Source organism: Larimichthys crocea, chromosome XXI (assembly GCF_000972845.2).
Source record: "Larimichthys crocea isolate SSNF chromosome XXI, L_crocea_2.0, whole genome shotgun sequence".
In the NCBI taxonomy this organism is placed as follows: domain Eukaryota; kingdom Metazoa; phylum Chordata; class Actinopteri; family Sciaenidae; genus Larimichthys; species Larimichthys crocea.
This window is the reverse complement of record NC_040031.1, coordinates 20,142,736-20,164,236: the sequence shown is the minus strand read 5'-3', so window position 1 is coordinate 20,164,236 and position 21,501 is coordinate 20,142,736. Positions and strand designations below refer to the sequence as shown.

The 21,501-nt window shown below is 41.7% G+C and overlaps 1 protein-coding gene and 1 long non-coding RNA gene across 3 annotated transcripts in view; one reads left to right on the top strand and one right to left on the bottom strand.

The window, feature by feature from the left end:
* The window catches only part of wwox (WW domain containing oxidoreductase), a 126,555-nt gene that overhangs the window by 74,142 nt on the left and 30,912 nt on the right, over positions 1-21,501 (top strand). The window lies entirely within an intron of this gene.
* LOC113744189 (uncharacterized) lies at positions 11,902-14,402 on the bottom strand. 2 transcript variants are annotated; one of them, XR_003461340.1, is made up of 3 exons: positions 14,180-14,402; positions 13,005-13,093; positions 11,902-12,898 (listed from the first exon to the last, which is right to left on the bottom strand). It is a non-coding gene; the product is annotated as an uncharacterized LOC113744189 (long non-coding RNA). The 2 variants fall into 2 exon arrangements; XR_003461339.1 differs by having other exon boundaries at positions 14,184-14,397.

The window sequence follows — 21,501 nt, the reverse complement described above, 5'->3', positions numbered from 1 at the left end:
CCATTAAATGATCCATGTGTGTGGAATCACAGTAGTTATCTGATTGTTTGTAAACTGTGAGTGTGTTCTTGCATGCGTGTGTGTTTGCAGAAGCCTTTTGTGGGGGATGCTTTCCTATTTTGCCCATCACAGCTTTTTTCTGTAACGTAAATATAAAAAATGAATATTTATCAGCGGTCCAGGGCTGTGTGCTGTGGGATAGGGAGAGTGGAGAGTGGGCTGTCTGTGTGGATGAGCGGAGGACCAGGGGAATTGATTTTTGACCAAATGTGTTTTGGATTTAATTCAGCTGCTGCATTTTTCTCCGCCGCTCTATTTGCATAGAAATCATTTGAGGTGAGTGAATTTTAGAGGACAGCCAAGTTGTGAGAAGCTACAGTCCCCCTTTGTGCATCCTGGGATTGAGTGTGTATGTTTGTGTGTGTTTGTTGACAATACATGCATGTGTCTTAAGTTTTGCACGAGCATGCGCTGAGTGCGCTTTCTTGTGGCCACTCACCTGTGCTGTTACATGGGCTGCCCAGGTGAAGGCAGCACTCTGCGCAGACGAGCGCTCTGACTCTCTGTCCCACACACATGCACACACACACACACATCAGATCCTCACAGTTCCCTTTTACACTCGACTCTGAAGGGGGGGCATTCTGATGACAGTCAATAGCCCAGACAACAGCGCTCTGTCAATATTTAGACAGTACTATAGTGTTGTAAAATGAACCAATACACAACGGATGAGGCTCCTCGCTGGATTAATGATGCCTGACTGACTGGCTGCTGCAGACGCGAGAGGAGATGAAGATGTTATTTACCCCTTCCTCTCTCTCTCTCACACTCTTTCCCTCTGTCTCTCTGCCTTGCTCCTCTCTCTCTCACACCTCCCTTCATTTGGAAGCTGCTCTTGTGTAGTTTCGCGCTGATCGATAAGTCTATGTTCAGTTAAAGAGGAATCTGATTCCAATAGAATAACGCTGGGCTTTGTTCACTTTGCATTTGTGCCTCTCGACACTGTCTCAGACCCTGTAGAGGGTTGTAGCTGTGCTCATGGGGATCGGGGCGGGGGGGTGTGAGAGGAAATGTTGATAATGATCCAAAAGTGAGCCCAAATCATGATGAATTACACCACAAACACACAATAATAATTTTCCTCTTGAGAAGCCTCTGTCACCTCAAAGTCACTCCCGTTTGTGTCCCCCCTTTTGCAACATCGGCCCTTGTGTGACTTCTTCCAAATGGGCATTAGAATCACCACGCTGCCATCGACTGTAATGGAATGTGACGATTAGCGCTCTCGTCGCTAGGCTAATGGGCCTGACTCCTCTGTTGGAGCCTGTGGGAGGTGCATTGTGGGATAGCCTAAATGATAGTTGGCGCAGAGCGGATGGCTGTGACGACGGGGCTAAGCGCCTCTCTTCCAGTTTTAGCGCCTCCTGTCTTTTTCCTCATTTCTCATAGAGGAGCGCAGACTGTTAGAGAACAAAAAAAAAAAAAATCCCTGTTTTTCTAAATGTCAACTCCTTCTGGTGGCCAGTGGGATTGTGCTCTAACTGGTGTCTTAGACAGGCGGATGGGAGTAAAATATAGCCCAGAGGGGGAGTCGTAAGCACGGCTCTTTGCAGACAAAAAAAAATGTCCAGGACTGATAAAAACATTGTAATCTCCATCTGTACACAAATACATCAGAAGGAGGGAAAAGGTTAAAAGAGAACAGGAGTGAGACTGTGTCAAATGTCATGTTTTGGAAGAAGTTTAATGCCTGCACTATGGGTGCTGTTGTGACTGGAAGCTCTTTAATTCATCCTCCTGTCTCTTATTTTTACACTCATAATTTCCCACCTGTCTACTTCAAACACATGTGAACTTGGTGCTGGTTTGAGCGCGTCTCCCCAAAGTCAAGCACTTTTGTGATTGTCCTTTTGGTTGGCTTCAGCGCCTCTTGACAGTGGTGGTTAGGCTCCTGCACCCACCACTATCTCCCAGCCCCATACACCAGCTTCACTGGAACAGATTAAATGAACACAATGATTCTTTAATCAGATAACCCACGCTCCGAATAGATTAACCTTCCTAACACAGGTCCTCTTCCCTCTCTCTTCGTCTCCTCTCCTCCTTTCTCCTCAACCAGAGAGAGAATGGAGGTCCACAAACTTTAATCTTCATTACCTGCTTTGATTTCTCTGCTAAAGGAAGAAATGCATAATTTACATCCTTTGAAGTAGCTCCACTATTACTGACAACATGTTACCTTTAATCTTAAGAGCCCCGGAACATTAAATATTTAGTCATTTACCGAACAAAGGAGGACCGAGGCGATGCCTTCCTACCTCTTTGACTTTCACTGTCATGTGCACTCAATGTCCCCGGTAAGAAGCAATTAATTTTGGAGGGAGAAACAGCTTTTACTGAAGTGCAGGTAACTTTAAGTTGTTTTCACACTTTTACCTTGTTATTTTATCCTGCTGAAAAAAGAGCTTTAAAGTAAAGTGCTACCGTTAGCAGAACTGGGTATGGGTGACCGGAAGGCTAACAAGTTAGTGTCTGTCTGTTTGTCACTTTGGGCCCATCCTCTCTTCAGCCTTGTATATTTTTTTTCAGTAATAATGGATTTAGTAGCAACACGTTTGATTGACGTCATAATAATTTCTTTTTCCTGCTGTTGTCTCTTAAAGCTACACAAAATCTGAAACAAACTGCAAATGTGCATTTGCATTGTTTGAGTGTTTGTGTTTGCATCTGTATGACAGCTGGTGTGTGCATCTATACACATCTGTATGTTTGTGCAAAATGTACCCCTGGTGCGCACTCACACACACAGGAGGTGTATTCATCTCTCAATCAGCTTTGCTTGAGTGAATTTGCTGAAGGTTTTTTCTTTTCTTTTTTTCTTCTTTTTTTTTTATCACCAACAAAACAATGATACACTTGTACACACATCTCTCTCAGGTGTTATGTCAAGCAGGACATCTCATTATTCTGCTTTCTTGTTATTCCATTCAGGGAGTCACAAACAGTCTGTGCCCTTTTCAGTGAGTTAAAACATCTGGTCACGAGTTACAAATCGGAGAACTTTTCAACAAACGTGTTGACGTTTTTCTGTTATTTCTTCAACGTCTTGTCAATGATAGGTGCTTCGATAGTCTTCTTCATCTTTTACCGGTGGAAGTGAGCGACTGCACTAGCGGTTTGTTTTCTAATTCCTCGTTGGGCTCTCTCTGAAGGAAAATTAGACAATTACCCAGACTCATAATGTTGTTCCACCCTCCACTCCACCCCACCCCCTTCCTCTTTCCTCATCTCCTCCCCCTCTCCGCCTTTTATGATTAATTACTCTGTGAACATCATATGCCGGTTGAACAGAAACACAAGTGTGGGACTACGTAATTGTATGTCTCTGTTAATGAGTGTTGATACACGCTTACAGTAGTCGCTTGATCCCTCTCTGTTGTCTTTGTCTCCCTCCCTCTTGCACACGTATACACAAAACGTGTGCATTCTCAAGTATACGCACACACACACGCCTGGGGTATAGATTACCATAGTAATAGCCGCTGAGTAGCTTAGGGCTGGTGACTGATGGTCTTATGCAGCACCCCTGTCTGCCACTTGGTCAGTGAAATTAATATCCACTCCAGACTAAGCTAGGCCCCGAGTCTTGAAGTTGCTGGTAGGGATCGTGAGATGTAGCCCAAGGCTAAGATCTACCTAACTTCCCCTCTGAGCGCCGAGCTCCAGCAGGCACTGGAGACACCGCTGCGACTAAAGTCATTAAGATATAGACCCACCTCTTTCTCTCACTGTCTTTCTGTCTTTGCTTCCCTCCTTTGCCAGCTCCTTCAAACATCTCCATGAGGACCTGCAGGAATAGAAATGCTGTATTGATCAGAATAAACAGTGGAATAATCTTTAGTAATCAGCCTGGGCCCTGGCTTTATTAACAATTGATGTGGTCGGAGTGGAGATCAAGAGAAGCACGGCTAAGATGGACTGTTGTGTATGTTTATGTGTGTATGTTATTGTGAACAAGATGGTTTGAGTGTGTGTGTGTGTGTGCACAGATCTGTGCGTGTCTTGACAATTCAGTCACCCAGTCCATCTCCATCCATATAGGGCTCTGTCTCTGGGCGCCATACATTATTAAACACTTGCTCTTTTGGAGTCTGCCCTGTACTCTGTTTCTTTTAAAATACAGAAGGCAATTTTCATATAGAAACCTATAGTCTGATCTTTACTGGCACACTTACTAAAGTGTCAACGTTGAGAGACAACTTATAACCGACAAAACTGTAGATATAAGGCAGGACACTTGTGGGTGTACCTGAAAGCCTCGACAGCCTGTTCTTGCTTTTCTCTCTCATTAGCATTGTACTTGAACTTGACATATCACCAACTCATTTTTCAGTATCAAGCCTTTTGTCTTTTTTTGCTCATAGCACATCACACTTTGTCTCATTGTTAAGCGTGTACGTGTGTTTGTGTGCAGACCCGTGTGCAACCACCCTTGGGCAGGGCATTTTTCTCCTTTCAATACGACATTGATTTCCTGTATGACTTCATCAGACTAATACCCGCTTTGCCTCCTCCTACACTCGCGCACACACACACACTCGCTCTCTCTCACTCACTCACACACACACAAACACACACACACACACACATACACATACAGAGATGCCCATAATGCCAGCGTTTCCTCCCAGCAATCAGTCAAGGCAGCTTGTCTTTGGATCAATGGCCTCTATGAGCAGACTTCAGCACTGGAAATGGAAAATGGACCATTCAGAAAAGCTGAACATATAACATAATGAGCAGTTAGTCACTCCAGAGAGAGCACCGTGAAGAAATCTTGACACATCCGGATTTGTATCTGTAATATTCTCATGAGACACTATTTGTGATGCTTCGCCCCGTTTGTAATCTCTCTGCATGATATCAAGAAAAGCCCACATAATCTCTGTAGATATTTCACTGCAAAGGCCTTTAACAAGACAGACCCTCCCCTTCTCCCCCCAAATAACTTATGACTGCACGGTGCTATAAAGAATTGAAGGGCGTTTAACCTTTTGTTGTGTGTCCACTAAGCCAACACCAAAGGGAACTGATAGTCACGAGATCTTTTTTTTTTTAAAGAACGCAATAGTCTGTTTATTAACCCTGCAAACACACCTGCTTATGACATGCACCCACATGTGCACAGACAGCCAGTAATACTCCCCAGTTTGAAAGCACAGCCCATACTCTCTGTGATAATACACTCAGTGATCCCTATCAGCAGTACATGAGGTGTCAGACAGAAAAGAAAAGGGGGGAGATTGGACACAGAGAGAGAAAGCTAGTTATCCTTATACTAACATGCAGATTAGAGCCCTGCTGGGTTCACTACATGTAATTGAAGTGAGGCGCTTATCTGTGGAGTCAACGGACAATATAACTTCCCCAACGTTGCACGGATGATGTGAATAGAAGTAATATCTTTAAAACGTGTTTGAAACTCATGGCAATGCACACGCAGGTACATGCAGGAAATGTGTGTGCGGAGTACCTGTTAGGGCATGTACAATACATGTGTCTGTGTGTATTTTGAGTGTGTATTACCTGACAGTGATATAAGGATGACTGTAAGCTGGGAGAGCTCAGGAAGAGACCAAGCAGTGTTAGGTGTCAGGAGTTATGAAAGAGAGGGATACCTGGTATTTTTTGGCTCCCTCGGGCTCGGAGTGACAGGATATAGTGTCATGGTGTTTTCACAACGTTTGTTTCAAGCCTTCACATTATTACAGCGGGCGTGGAGGGAACACTTGTAGGATCAGACCCAAAAGCCCCTTCAGGAATAACCCTCATTTCTCTGCCTCTCTGATCCCTGTTTGTACACACTTCTTAGATGTGTTTTCTCCCACAGTTACAGCCCCTCTCCCCTTTTCAGACACTTTTTCTTCCTCTTTATGTCTGCCTTTCTTTTTCTCTTTGTCAGCAGTCCTCCCATCAGTCTTCTCCATACTTCTGCACAAGCCAGACCATATAGTTGGGTGTCTCCACACACCAAGTTTCCTCTGCTCTCCTGACACATCACCTTCCTGGCTAAGACCCAGTTGGGATGAAAGAGATTAGATAGATAAGAAAGAAAGTGAAACAACTGTTTTACCCTTTCAGTGAAGTAGGTTTCATCAAATTTCTACCTGTGATTTAAAGGAAACTTCCAGTCTGCAAAGAACACTGGGTGTTTTTCATCATATTTTTTATTTTTATCATCGTTAGTGAAACATTTCTCAGCTATGTTTTGGAGATTTGGGAAAACCAGTCACAGAGTACACTCCTACAGCTTTTCAAAAAACTTTAAAAAAACAAACATTGGAAATCATCACAATAATTAAAAACTAGTCCTCTGAGAACTTTTGAAAGTACCTTTACCAAATCTCTACAACAAAAGTGAGTAAAATGTTATTGTGACCAACAGTCATAATGTAAAAAAAATAAATCCTGGTTGACTTTAATAGTCACAACGTCTCAGAATGTTTTTGAAATGTTGAACTTTAATTTCTTTTTTATCCACATCATGTCTTTGAATGAAATGTCAGATGTCACATTAGTTATAGATCTAAAGATTCTTTTCTTTTAAACAAACAAAAGTTTACATTTAGTGTTTTTAGTGTTACGAAAAGACATTGTGTGTTGAACACCTGCTCTTTTTTGAATATTTTAAACATGAATGTGTTCATTCATGTTTACGGCTTTTGAAAGCGTGTTACTCGACTTCTTTACACCACCGCTAACTGTTGATCAGTAGAATAGCCTGAAATGAGCTTTTATTTCTAATTTCTTTTTTTTTCCCTTTGAAAGTTTGTTTTTGTTTAAACAAAGCAGACCCTACGAGAGTCTCCACAGTAATTCCAGAGTTACTGTAGACTCTTTGACCTGGCCGTGCAGTGTGTGCAGAGTGTACATTGGCCCTTTATGATGCTGTCTGTGTTTCTGCCTATAAGTTCAGGTTGTAAAAGTTTATCCCCTTTATGTACTTTAACAGCCTTTAATATCAGCTCATAAACTAGCACCAAACAGGCCATGGAGACCCTCTCCCCATCAGATAGATAACACACTGATGAATGCTCTGCCAATTAAGGGGTCCACATCTCCAACACTTGACTGCCTCAGCTGGGAGGTGTGAGGGGGGTGAGTGTGGGTTTGTGAGCATGTGAACGCTTGTGTGAGTGTGAACACTGGCAGCAAATACACACAAATGCATAAAGACTTTTTCTCTGAGGTAAAATAACCATGTGTGTGTGTGCGTGTATGTGTGTGTGTGTGTGCGCAAGAGGAGACGGTGTGTCTGTGTGTCCCAGCAGAGTGTGTAATCTCTGCTGTCTCTGTCTCCTGCCTGACTGTGACGCAGAGGGAGGATGTGATGGAAATCTCCCTCTATTTAAATCCACCGCTGGCACATCAAAGCCTGCTACTGCTGCTGCTGCTGGAATAACAGAAATAATTAGACACAAACGCCTCATTTACATAAAAATGTTAATTAATCTCTTCTCCCCTAGCCCAGTCGGCTGGGATGGCTCTGTGTACAGTGTATCTGACAGTGTGATCTGTGTGTGTGGAGACAGAAGTACATTTTTTTTATGTCAGTCATGAATGAGGAGTCAGAGACTTTAACTGAGGCTTGAACCCCCTCTTCTCCATCTCCCTGTCTTTGTTTGTGTCATTTAACTCCTAGCCAACCCTCATAACAGCTGTCCCATACAAAGCCATGTGTGTGAACCCTGTTGGACCTCCTACATGTTTGATCTGACTAATGGGCCTTGTTCGATTTGTCCTCGTCCAAAATGTTTGCTGATCAGATTCCCTCCTTCTGTCTGAACTCCTTTATCTCATGGAGACAAACTTTTCACAGTGATTACACAAACACTCGCACTGTTTACTTCAAACTAACACCGCAAGCAAACGCTACCGCTTGTGGGTTGTCTGCTCGTGTGTTTGAGTTTTAACATACATCCTGCTGTAGTGAGGATGAGATGTTTACAGTATATGAGTGTGTGTGTGTGTCTGAACAGAGGGTTTGGTTAGTTTTTCTATACTTTGAATGCATACACACTGCTTGCTGTGTGCTATAATCCTTTTAATGTGTATTTTATTTATTACTTTTATATTTGATCTCAATTTTGTGTCTTATTGGGAACTTTTTGATCTGGAGCCATATATATGAGCCTCACAAACACAAAATATATACATTAATCAAAATTTAATCTGAAGTGAAATTTACATTAGCTACAGCAAGCAAAAAGTTACCAATTCTTCTGATTATTTCTTCTGATTATTGTACTTTTGTTTCAGTGTTGTGGTTTCCATATAAAAGCCTGTCTGTAGAGGTGACCTCCTCCTCTTTTCATATCTGTCTGCTTAACCTGAGACAACATGCTCTGACTGGAGAGTACAGACACACTAAGTTGAGCCTGATTATAACAAGCACTTAAATCTGCTTCTGCACACCCCCCCTAACACCAGGGTTTTATTAGAACAAGCATTTACATCAGCCTCTATGCCTGCTTTATTAGATCTAAGACCTCTTACATCATTCAAGATACGTGCTCATGCACGTCCTGCAAGTCCTCTCCAGCTTGTCTTTACTCACCAGGTCAGGGTTTATCAGTGCCTCTCGTTTTGTTTAAAGAACCACTTCCAGAGAAGACTGTGGATAATGCAGTTTATTAGCTTGTGTTTCTGTAGGTTTTTGCACTTCATTGCCCGTCTTCCTGCTCCGTTTTCTGTTTTATCATTAACTTTGTTCTTATTGTTATTAAGATAATTTGCTGACGTTATAAAATCAGATTGCACTACAGAGCATGTCTCATACTTAAGCACATAAGCTGTAAAACTAAATGGTTACTGTACACAGAGATTTTTTTTTTCCTGTGCTTCATCCTTTTTTTTTTTAAACTGCTCTATCTGTACTACGAATATAGACATTTTGTTTTGTGAAACAGCCCTTTCCCACTTCTAAAGCTGTGAGTCTCTAAGCAGTTCACTATGACTCTCCACTAGCTCTATCGACTGGCTCTCTGCTCCTCCGGTCCAGTCTCGGCTGCTCCTTTCATTTACACAGCCAGCGCACAGCGGCCCTGCTCCGGGGAGAGCCGCTGAAACAAGACTTCATCAATTCCAGATGAAACACCAACATTTCCTCCCATTACACCAAAGCACCGCTCCCGCTCGCTCTCCGCGATCTCTCACTGCTCTGCTCTCGGTGTGTGTAATGAGGAATGGGACTGTGTGTGCGCGCATTTGTGTGAGTGTGTGCGCGTTTATGTGTTTTGTGTGCTCTTGTGTGTGCTCGTGTGTAATAAGGAATGGGAGTGTGTGAGTCTATGGCGGAGGCAGCGAGAGTTGGGGCAGTGCTGAGGGGATTAGTCCGGGGAGCAGGTGTGTTTGTTTGATGTCTTCCTGCGAAGACGAGAGAGAGAAAGAGAGAGAGAGATTTTCAGCATAGACTTTCTCCCCTCAACCCCATCCCTCTCTCCCTCTCTCGCCTCCTACACACTAATGCATTAAGAGACAACTCATTTTTTCTCTCTCAAGTTATTCAAGAATTCAAACTCAGCGCCTTTCAAATTAAAATTCACATTTGCTTTATTGCCCTCACCATCACCCAGTTTACAATGTGAGTTTCCTTGCAGTGAAATAAAACATTGACCCCCATGGACAAAGACAAGAGACACCTTTTCATATTGTAATCAGTAAAGTGAATATGGTTTAGTTTGTAAACACTGAAATATGATAATTAGAAATAAAAATAAATAATGAATAAAAATAAAGAGACAGTGCACATGAGATGGAGCTCAGCACACAGCCACTTAAGAAAACAAGCAAAACAGAAGCAAAAGAAGAAAAGCGCTTCACCACTTTGGCAATTGATAGCAAAATGAATAAAACACAAACAAGTCAGGATACACATTTACCTATTTGACCATCCATATGAGCCCAAAAGAAACAGAGGAACAATGTAACTCCAACACAACGGTAATCCTCGGGGGATCCTAAAAGCTTATGAATATGTTTAAAAAAATATAGATGGATATAATACATTAGAAAGATTAGATATAGTTTAACAATTTAGTGTAATGGTAACAGAAGAAAATAAAAAGGCAAAAAGGAGCTCAGTAAAGTTTCATGTGTTGTTCTGCGGTAACATCCTCAGACTCTGTTTTTCTGCTTTTATGGCAAAGTGTATGAGTATATTGATATTTATTTATTTATTTATTATTTGAGATATTCTTTTTTACAGGCATGATAACAGAAAATGATTTTTGTCTCTGTCTCTTGTTGTTTTTCTGGTTCACCAATGTCAGCCAGTTTCAATGACCAGGCTGTGATCACTCAGTCTGTACTTAATAAATATCTTTCTCGTGTTCTGGTCACTCAAGGTGCTAAGACAATCTGGTTATTGTTTTTCTCTGTACAATGCTAAATAGAAGTGAAGCCACTCTCTCTCTTTTCCTTCTAAAGGCAGCAGAGTCATACATGTTGTACTATTGATATTGCCTTTGACATGTTTTCTTATTCTTCTGATCTGGAGCCAGTCAACCCTGCCACAAGAGCAGAGCAGGGAGAAGAGGGGGGTTCATTTCAGATCAACACCCTTACCTGTCTCCCTGTACGTTACCCCACATAAATGACTTACTATATGACTGCTCAGGACCTGCATCTCTGTGGAGCAAACACAGTCAGATGAGCTGTCTTCTAAGTGTAGCGGAAAAAAGGGAAGCAACAAGCCTGGCTTGGCCACAGGAAGGGGAGGATGTGATGGAGAAGGGAAGAGGCTGATACTGGAGGGGAGGAACGGGCAGCGGGGTGGAGGGGGGGTGAGAGTTGGGCTTCTTGTTTGTTTAATATCTTTATCTTAATCTCTGCCCTCGGGACACAAAGGCGAATTCATTCGGAAAACTGGATTATCTCACTTAGATGAGTCAAACACACATAAGGCTGCACTCTGTGTGTGTGTGTGTGTGTGTGTGTGTGTGTGTGTGTGTGTGTGTGTGTGTGTGTGTGTGTGTGTAAGCAAGAGTAGGAGAGGGAAAGATCAGGGTGAGTGCTTTTTTTCCCCTAGGTTACATGTATGCTTTCTTCTTTAAGCCGTGAGATTTTCACACTTGAGGTTATTAAATAATAATAAAGTCTTCCCAGCTGCAGATTAATTTCTTACCAATCAAGCAAATTAACAATCATCCAGCGAAATTTGTGGCTGATGTTCATTCATGTCTGGATTGGATTTAGCCACAAAGGTGAAAATCATGGACATAATGACACCTACCTACAGGGATGTTTAAAAGCCATGAGATGAATATGTTGCCTAAAGGAACACTCCACTGATTTTCCAGGGGAAGTTCTGTTTACTCATCTCAAGGCGTACTACGGTACCTAGTCTGTGAAAACAGTTGTTTAATGTCTTCTGTAGCTCTAGAGTGAGGACTCGTTTTTTGTTTTTTTTCTTGAGCTTGTGAGTCCCACAACTTTTATGGATGTGCAATACTAAATCGGTTGAGTACTCCTTTAGGCCTTCTACAAACCTTCTGAATTTTATGGACAATTGAGCACTTACTGCCTCCACTAACCAATTACCAAGGGGAAACCCTGCTTACCACTAGTGGAAAATACTTTTTGTTTCTGCAGAGATGGTAAAGTTTTGAATCTAGTGGCCATTAGAGGAGCTGCACCTTGCACTGACTTCAACATTCAGCTGCGGTGTCTGCCTCTTGCTCAGCCCCTTTAGTCTAGGTAATTAGAAACCTAGCTCAGTGGCTGAAGATGGTGATGTAACCTCAAAGAATATTATTTGAGCTTGAACTGATGTTGATTCCTCTCTTTTCAGCTCAACATAAGAAAATGATTACAACCTTGATTGTGAAAGTCCTATAAGAGTCAAACAGAAGTGAATATGTGGCACGAGGGCTGCAGAGTTCAAAGTGTTAATGTAGGGGGGCTGAGAGGTCCTTTCATGTAGTCTACTTACACATCCTTTAGTTACTCATGTAGGATTACACTAAGCTTGACATTACATTCGATAGATGTATGGTTTGCATAGATATGTGTGTGTCCCCATGTGTGTTTAAGCACTAAATCATTCATATTTCCCCTTCCTTTCACTTTAATTGGCCCTCTTTCCACATTTGCTAGGATGCCACCCCCTAGTCCTCGTCCTTCCTCCCCTCTCACCACCACCTCTCTGCTCTCAACTTGACCCTAATTGATTGTAATGAGCATGAGCTCTTATACCCTCCTCCCAGTATCCCATCTTCTCTGTCTTCTTCCTGTTTCGTTTCTTGTGTGTGTGTGGGTGTGTGTAGGGGAGTGGGAGACATGTTCTGTGTCCATATGAGTATTGGGTAGCTGTAAAAATCTGTATTAGTCAGGACATGCTCACTAGCCGAAAGGCTCAAGTGTTGTACGATTTATACTGTGCCACGTTAGTGAAATACTCATGTCCAATTCTCCTCTGTGAGGTCATTTGGTCATGTTTCAACCAGTTAGTCTGGTTGTAATCTAACTGTAGCATTAGGCCAGGGGTATGATCAAAAAGAAAGAGCTCGTATGACGTGTGTGAACGTTATCAGTTATCGACATCATCTTTCTTATCTAACAAGTTAAATCTGGGGCAACTGGACTTGGTTGATTCATGAAGATGTTCACATCTCATCCAAGAGGCTTCTTCAGTTCTACTGTCCGGTATTCTGACTGGATCCAGGTATTTAGCCGAGGAGGGATTGTTGACCTGCCCCAGATTTAACTCTTGTACAACATGTTTTTCCACCATGTTGAAAGTCGAAGGAGTTTATGGCTGTTTTAAATGGCCACACTTGGAAGAGGTTGAAGAGCTGATTGTCTGAATATGTGTCAATCCATTTGACAGAGTCTTCTGTAAAGCAGTCATAATGTTGCACTCAGACATACACATGAAAATGGCAAAAAATAGTTGTGTAAAGAATAAAAAAGACCTTGAAAGAAGTTCAGATCTGCCTTACCTATACCTGGACGATTGCTGCGTGAAGCAAGTGTGAATGTCAGATTGACAGTTTTCGAAAGTTGTCAGTCCTGAAGATGTCTTTACTGCCTGTGTGTCAGAATTTGAACCTGTCAGACAAAGTGATGTACCTGACAGGCAGCTCTGCACCTTTCCAATAGGCGAACTACAGTACGACAGGTTTCAGATGGCAGGTTTCTATAACCCCGTAGGATTTTTTTTCTTAACTTGCTGTTTCCTTCTCACTCGCTTTTCACTGTTTTTTATCACACAGGGTCAAGCACTAGACCCCTTTTAGACCCTGCATATCATTCAAATGCCATCCATCCAATTCCACAGTGTTGTGCCTCTTCTCAGTTTCTGAACCTCTGCTAATGAATGACCCCAACATGATGTCACCGCGCTAATTCATAACAACTGCCATTTTTCTTTGCTTTGAAATGCCAATATGATTAAACACTGTGTCGAGGGCAACTATCAATCTTCACCTTCATAATCAGCATTAAAGGGATTGGGCAATTTATACTGTAAACACACACACACACATGCAGTATACATGCACAGCACACACATGCATGTACATTCATGTACATATTAAGGCGCTGTAGGATTAGAATTGGGTGGTAGAGTTATGGGTGTGTTTTAACGGCGTAACGTATGAGCTTTGACATCCCAGAGATGACAAAGTGCAGGATCGTTTACAGTAGAGGGCCCTTGCACTCTGTTAATGCCACACCATTTACATGCATGACAATGTACCCACATTTACTCACTTGCACGATCAATAGCCTCATACTATGGCATGTGTATAGCTCTGATATGAAGTCCTTGCACATTTGAACCCAGCAAGCTCCAAAACACAGGTCAAAATAATAATCTTTGAAATTCAAGCGAGGAGGCCGCTCCATCAGTAGCAGAAGGTTCCTCCTCCCTATAGTCCGTGGATAGATAACTTATATAAATGTAAATTGTTAGTTTGACTGATGTTAAGGCGGCATTTACATTAAATTCCAGTGATCATCAGGGTTTTAAATGACAGGTCGATACGACTGAGAGCTTTCAGCCTCAGTTGCAGCCCAACATTGATCCATTGACTTATGGATTAATGGGAACACTGATGATAGCCCGCAGGGAATGTGGAAATGACAAACAGTACAAACACACACATATACATACTCACACAGGCATACGCACATTCCCAGACAGGCAGGTTTAAGCGACCTCTAAGGTGAGCCCATCCGGTCAGAGAGGACAGTGTGATGTGAGACAGTCTGACATAGACCTGTCTGTCAGATGTCTTTTCCCTATTCCTTATACCTATTATGTGGCAGCTTATGTCAAAAGTCAACATGAAGCTCTTGCTAGTTAGTTTTTACACATTGTTGTGTTTCATAGTTACTGTTGCCATGGACACAGTGGAGTGAAATGTTTGTGTGTGTCCTCTGTCAAGTTTTATTCACGTCCACACCTATTAGAGTTAATGTATTACTAAGTTCATTAAATTTATTATTGGCGAACAAACATGTTTGTAATTATCACATGTCAAACTTAAATATCTGAAAAATCACATCACTTTGTACCACTCTGCACAATTTGCTGTACACACTCTGCTGTACTACAGCTAAATATTAAAGTTACAGACAAAAGGTTATCAGGCGTATATTTTGGGTACTTTTAAAACATAATTATCATTTATTTATATGTATATATAGATATAGATATATATAGATATAGATATAGATATAGGTGTTTTGCTATTACTTATCAGTGCACACAGATTAGAATGATACATGTAAAACAAGAAGCATCTACAAGTTTTCCAAAGTAAGAACCAGTGTTCAATATACAGCTGCAGTTGAGGGTGATGGCAGGTTGATGTCAGGGTCCTGCACTCAACACCCATCTACACAGCAACACACAGCAACACACACACACACACACACACTATATGTATATACAGTATATATATGTTACAACATGGTCCTGGTGATAGGTGGGTAAGATCGATAAATCTGAACGAGATGCGTGTGTTTGTACCCTCCCCTTTTACAAACACACACACAGTCCGTCACCCACCCTTCCCCCTGTCTTCACCTGTCTGTAGAGGTAAACACATGCATTTAAATCAGTTGTGGGGTGCCGTGGTAACAAAGACAAATGATGTTGTATGTAATATTTTTCTATTAACATAAAGTAATATAAAGTGAAGGGCAGCGGTGTATGGAGGGAGTTAGGGGCTAATGTCCCGTATCAGATGTGGACAATGTCAGGGCTGCATACTGAGCAGTCCATGTCCTTCTCTCCTGCTGTGTGTGTGTGTGTGTGTGCGTGTGCGTGTCCTGCTCTTTCAGAGGGCTTGAAGGCAGTGACACACTGAGCTGCCAACGCTCGTATTATTCCCACTGCCTTATTAACCCCTCTGCCCTCACCCTATCTCCTCACTCTCTTTTTCTGCGCTCTCCGATGAACTGAATGTATATCTAAACCAACCTGAGATCTTCTTCACCCACCTCTTGTTTTCCTGTCACACCCAACGAGACATACTTAACATCTGTCAAGGAATAAGATGTCACAGTTTCTTCCTCTCTCTTATCCTTTCTCCTTTTCTTTCTTGCAGTTTTACCCCCTCCAGGTGTATTTATTTACCAGTGTGACAAGTATGAGAAATAACACGAACATCTCCAGACATCACTTCTTAAAGATGGTTCTTGTCAGTGTAAGGGTGGTGGTAAACAAGGTGGTGAAGGTAAGGAAACACCAGCAACAGGCTATTAAGTTAGACAAAGAAAAATGGTTTGGTGCTTGGTCCCATGTGGTAGAGTCAGAAGGTTTGCATCAGAGGAGTGGAGGCTGCAGGACTAAAATATAGAAATACATTTTGGAAAAATGATTTATAATGACGGGTGGTGGTGCAGTGATTAGCACTGTCGCCTCACAGCAAGAAGGTTCCTTGTTCAAACCTCGGCTGAGGCCTTTCTGTGTGGAGTTTGCATGGTCCCTCCGTGTCTGCGTGGGTTCTGTCCAGCTTCCTCCAACAGTCCAAAGACACTGAATAGGTTAATTGGTGCTCTAAGTTGTTTGCAGGGGTGAATGTCAGTGTGAATGGTTGTTTGTCTCTATGTGCCCTGTGATGAACTGGTGACTTGTCCGACGGTGTACCCCACCTCTTGTTCTTAATCAGTTGGGATAGGCTCCAGCCCCACTGTGACCCTGGTGAGGATAAAAGGTTACAGATAATGGATGGTTGGATGATTTATAAAGACAGGAAACAGAAAAGCAAAAAACTGTGAGCAGCAGAAGTGATCTACTTTTCTTTATTAAACTATAATCATTTAACATACACGCAAATCAACTAATTGACTTGTTAAATGTTTTTGCAGCGTGAGTCTAAAAAGCTGTTCAGAATTGGCTAGAATAGCTGCTCTGTGTATTGCTGCCAAAACTCCACTTTTTCTTCAGGATGTGTCATTCATTTACTCGCAGTGTGAGGAAGAGGGGGGTGTGACGCTTTTTATGTGTGTGTGATGAAGGTTTCCACCCCTCTATCAGTGTGTGAGCCCATGATGAATACAGTGCACATTTAGACTGACAGCCACAACACTGATGACTGATATGATATTCATCTCTCTCTATGCAGTAACTGCTATTGTATTACTCCAGTTGTTGGTGAGTTCAGCCTCTCTTTGCTCGTGTGTGTGTGTGTGTGTGTGTGTGTGTGTGTGTGTGTGTGTGTGTTCCCCCCCCATTATTATCCTCCTTATGCTTTGGGACAGACAGGAATAGAGAGCTGGTCTAGTTGAGCCTGGTGGGCGTATGGATTGGATCCACTGTAATCTACTGTAAGACACTGCTATCTCTGAGAGGCTCACAGAACGCCAACTCAGCCCTTATTCGCACACACACACACACACATACGTTCCACTAACGCAAGGGGATTTCAGGGGAAGTGAGCGAATAGTTTCAGGTCACCAGCTAGATTCCAGTAGCAGGATGCTGCGTCAGCGGGAACAGCAGTGAGGATGTGATCAGAGCAGCCTTCACTGTCCTTAACTCCACCGTCTGTCCCTCACAGACTCACACACATGAATACATGTACAGAGGAATACATAAAAACATATGGCTCACAGCAAAACCTGTTTTCCTGTGCATATCAATGGTTCATCACCTTATCCACGAGACATCTGGGACATCTTCGCAGACATAGCACACAGCGGTGATGTAGGATAAATATTAACCTGACCTCCAGTCTGAGTGGTGTTACAATGTCAGAAGTAGAGCGATATCTGTTTTAGGGCTTTTCCTGCCTTTGTTGAGCAGCAGTGTCTGGATCAAACATGAATATTCATTCATCAGACTGAGGAGATGTTAGCACAGGGAAGGAAAAATGTCTAGAGGGCTCATTCTTTATCGTTTCTATTTCTCCCTCTCTCTCTCTCTCTCTCTTGCTTCTCTCCTCACATCTAAGGACGGCAGTTAATTTAAGATCTATTATAAATGATTAATTCAATATTTATGAATATTTTAAACTTCCTATTAAATGACTTTGTATCTGTTTAGTATTACATCTTTCCGGATTTTTTTTATGTATATTCTCTCAAAGAGACAAAACTGTTACTATTACTACATTCTTTCATCCTCTGAGATGCCTCATGCGAGATGTGTTTTTCTTTTGATGTGTTTCACAATTAAACCAATGTTATTTCTGCCATCATCCTGCAGCAGATATACAGTTTGCATATGTGTGTATGCGTACATACATAAGGATGCCTCAGACTGTGTGCGAGAGTTTGCTCCACTGACTGTCGGTGTTAAGAGATAAGAGTGGAGGAAAATCTCCTTTCTTCCTCTTTCAGGACCATTACCTTTCATTCCAATCACAGAGGAGAACCCAGGGGAGGAGGAGGAGAAGCAGGGGGGGGACTGTGAGGGCGGAGGTGTATATGACTTTGTCCTGCATGATGCATATGAGAAGAGTGGGGGGAGTAATATAGGTAACTGGTACTACCACGTCGTAGTGGGTAGCATGTCTTTTTAATGGGCACATTAATGACTCTTTATTCGGCAGCTTTCATTTGTTTCCATTTAAAAAACAATTGGTTACAATGGAATGAATGTTTAGTACGAAACACAAAAACATTTTAGACTGCATGTAGCTTTAATGTGATTAGCCATGCATGCTTTATTGATTGTAAGTCCAATATCAGTTGATAACATTTGTCTATTTTTGTACTGGTTTTTGCTGCTTTGTACTTAAAATTCACTCAAAAGCAAAGCCCTTGTTCCTTGTGGTTAATCTTCCACATATGCATGCGTACTAACTAAATCTTAATGATAATTATTATTTCAGATGTAGTCTTTCCTTATGCCAGAAAGGTAATTTGTTTTTACAGGCTACATATGTTCATATCTCACCCGAGAAACACACAAACAACCTCACAAGGTGTTTTAAAGAGGAATAACAAAACAATGAGTATAACAAAACAAGGAATAACTGCAACAAATAAGAAGAATAAGAAGAATAAAATGGTTAACTCAAACATGTGATGACATAATACAATGACAGGAAGCTGAACTGGGAATATTATTACTCCTTCTAAACCTCTGGTCCGAGACTTGCACAGGAAGTATGGTTGATCTCAGAGAGGTTGATCAGACTGAGAAATCGATCAGAAAGCAATAGATCTTCTGAGAGGGTTGTATTGATCCCTCTACCCCCCTCCCATCGTTTTGATTATCCGCAGCATGGATAGATTACTGATGTCTGAGGAGCACTTATAGAGATAATGACATCTCTGCAATAACTGTACCTCAGATATTAAAAACTTTAGAGTACATGTGATTTTAGTCATTTTCTTAGTGTCATAAAACATGGACTATTTCATTAGGGCTTAATAAAGAAAAAAAATGTCTATTCCCCCTCAAAATGTTTATTATTGTTCTGAGCTTAGCTTAGCTTTCACATTTTGCTTTCACAGTTTTCTATAAAAGATGTTGTTGGAAAAGTAGAACAAAAATGGTTTTGATTGATTGTTTAAACACATCTGAAAACTTATTAATTATTAAGCTTAGAAACTTATTTCTTTTTCAGATTTCACTTGACACTGTTTTAAAATATTTTTTCTGCTTTAATGATAATTGTAATAATGATTTAAAAAAATATATATATATATATATTTTTTTTTATCAGTGCGCCTTCCTGTTTTTTCACAGTGACACTGGCAGGAATATTCTGAGTACAGTAGATCATCCAGCTGGTGTTTTTATTCATGGCTTATGCTGCTGAATACACCTTCTGTTAAGGTTAAGTGGAAGGCAGGAGGACATTTTTCAGAGCGAAACATTGCTGGAGAAATATTACATGATTATCAGTTACACACCTCAACACTGAACCTCCATCTTTTAAGACCAGCTGTCATTCATTTGCTCTGTGGTTTCTTCACTCAGTCCCTTGGTTCGTTTGCTTTCATGTCATTGGCTTAAGTAAGGGAAATGATACGATCTGGTTTTCTGTGTGTGTGCATGTGTGTGTGGGAGGTGGGGGTTGGGGTTTTGACATCATGTAAGGGTGACACCAGTGATGTGTGACCATGGGTCGGCCAGGTGACAACAGTGAAGGCTGATTTACTAAAAGGACAGGAGCATCAGAGTAGAACCTGACCACACATCCCTCACTCTGTCAGACAGATAAAACCCCCTCTCTCCATCTCTGAGTGTGAGAAGCCCTCATCTGTCCATTTTTAGGACAAGGCTCAGCTCTCTTCGTCTGTCTTTATCTCCATGTCAACATGTCCTTCTTTCCATGCCATCCTCTCACACACTTTTCAACCACCTCCATGACAGTCAGCCTTATGTAGGACGGTGTCAGTTGGCAGCTTAGACATGTGTTCACTTTAGATAGATTTGGATTCTGTCTACTGAGCTCATCTAGCATGTAAGGCTGTGTGCATGTATGTGTTATCAATACGCCCTTGCGCTGTAAGTATCGAAATCAATAACCATATGATTATCCATGTAGGGAAGGTATAAATGATTTAAAACAGGGCGAGGGTGACAGATGTTTGCATTTCACATTGAAGTTACTGTCAATAATTAATGCATGTGATTAATCTGTCAACAACTTCACATGTGAAAAAGGATGAGGAGGGCATCTGCTGTGTGTGTGTGTGTGTGCATGTATATATATGTGTGTGTGGTCTGAGAGCACGCTTCAGGGACTTAATGACAGTCACACCTGTACGTGGTGAAGCCACTCTTGTTTTTTATCTGATTTGAGGTTTTACATTTAAGTCATTGATCAATAATCATAAAGATTGACACTGATACTGACCAGAAGGCGGCTATCAAACGTCTGATGAGATCCACTTTCCTGTTAAAGGTGCCCTTTCGCGTTTTATTGTAAACAAACAAAGGTATGTTTACTTTTAGTGTCGTTTATCAGAACACCTTATGCGTATCCTTGAGGCCTGACAAATTTGTGAAACGCAGTAGTAGTGCGTTTTTGGCTGAGGCGGTGTGGGCCGCAGGGGGTTGTGGGGAAAAAATGGTAGGGTGGAGTAGTTGGATCCAACTTTTGGAAAAACGTCCAACATAACACTTCAGCTGCCAGACGATCAGACGTCAGATGATCAGACCAGTCAAATCCATCCACATGAAATGTCACTGAAGCTTCCTGATTGTTTCACAGCTGTTACGCTTAGCACAAATATACACACCGCCACTAACCACAGTGCCGGATATCTCTGATATCTTGATTAATATCACCCGGTCATGGAAACAGGACTCGTTAAAATATTATTTCACAGTGATCCAGAGGATACATTTAGATGAAATGCAACACACACAGGTCACATTGCGGTGTGCATATCATTTGATGCATTTCAGTTGACACCAATAGCACACACTGAACCTGTCCTACAAGTGAAATAAGTAGAGGCGGTAGAGGAGCCAAGATGTTTAGATTCAGAGAGCCAATGTGAGACAGTTTCTGCTTTTCTGATCACTTGACATGCACCTGCAATGGTAAATAGGACAGTGGTGTATCCTAATGAGTTGATGTGTGCCATCCCAGGTTAAAGCGTTTCAAGACACTGCTGGTGTGTGAGCTTGCATTGTAAACAATAGGTGGCCAGTGTGTGTCTCCCTTCATGCTTAGAGATTAGTTTCTGAGCTTAATGAAAATGTTTGCCAATTTTATGTGATTTCAGCATAGTTCTTATTCAGCAACAACACTTAACATTTGAGACTTTAAATAATAAATAATAAAGTTTACATCTCTCAGAGCAAAGGCATTGAAATAACTATTCTTTTGGTATCAGTACCGAAACTCCCCTTTGTCCCTTTGTCTCTGCATAAAGTCCACATGCTTAACTTTCTTCAGCTTCTTCTTACCTTCTCTAACTTACCAAAGTCAAAGAGTAAAATGGGAGAAAGGTTTAGCGATTCAAGGATTCTATGCCCCCCATGTTTCTATATCCTCCTTACACACACGCTTTCTCTCC